Raw genomic sequence first — 767 nt, 5'->3', positions numbered from 1 at the left:
TGCTCGGTGTTCACTGACGGAGTGCAAGCACTTAGCCTTGAAAACTGCAGGCTTTTCTAATGGCAGGCGAGAGACAGCTCATCAGAATGAGTAGAGAAACGCGTGTATGCCCCCTCACACTGAAGGCAAGTGGATACTCTCTTCTACAGCATAAACCATCCTTGCGAACATTACTTCCGGTCAAAGATCTGGTAAGATCTTGGGATTTCAGAGAGCATTCTGAAAATAACCTTTAAGCTTGGCACAGTGGCAGTCTCGTAGCCAATGAGGTTTATCCGAGGTGCGATTATTGCTAATTGAAAATAACCTTTAAGGGGTGCTTGGGAGGCTCGGTCGGTTAAGCATCGGACTCTTGATTTCAGCTCAGGTCATGATCTCACGCCCGGTTCATGGGTTTAAGCCCCGTGTCTGGGTCCCCGCTGACAGCACAGAGCTTGCTTGGGATTCTCTCTCCTTCTCTCTCTGCCTATCCCCCACTGATGCTGTCTCTCTCAAAATAAACTTTTTAAAAAAAATCTTTTAAAAAAAGAACCCTTAAGATGTCTATAGTACTGATCATCTCACTTAATAGTTTGTTCCTTGGTAGTAATTCCATTGAAATGGACATCTCCATTTTCTAAACGCCTGTGATTTTCATGTGTTAAGCCGGAAAGGGATCATTGCCCCTCCCTTCCCACATGCAAGGTGGTAAAAAACAAAAACAAACAAGCAAAAACCTCAGGACTTTCTTGAATTTGTATTTGAACAAGTCTGTGTCTTGCTTGAAT

At 43.9% G+C, this 767-nt stretch overlaps 1 pseudogene; it reads left to right on the top strand.

Annotated features, from left to right (window-relative positions):
* Positions 1-235: 235 nt before the first annotated feature.
* Positions 236-363, top strand: LOC125155910 (uncharacterized; annotated as a pseudogene).
* Positions 364-767: the final 404 nt, after the last annotated feature.

This window comes from Prionailurus viverrinus, chromosome F1 (genome assembly GCF_022837055.1).
Source record: "Prionailurus viverrinus isolate Anna chromosome F1, UM_Priviv_1.0, whole genome shotgun sequence".
Taxonomy (NCBI): domain Eukaryota; kingdom Metazoa; phylum Chordata; class Mammalia; order Carnivora; family Felidae; genus Prionailurus; species Prionailurus viverrinus.
The sequence above is the reverse complement of the archived record's forward strand: the minus strand, read 5'-3'. Positions and strand labels throughout refer to the sequence as shown.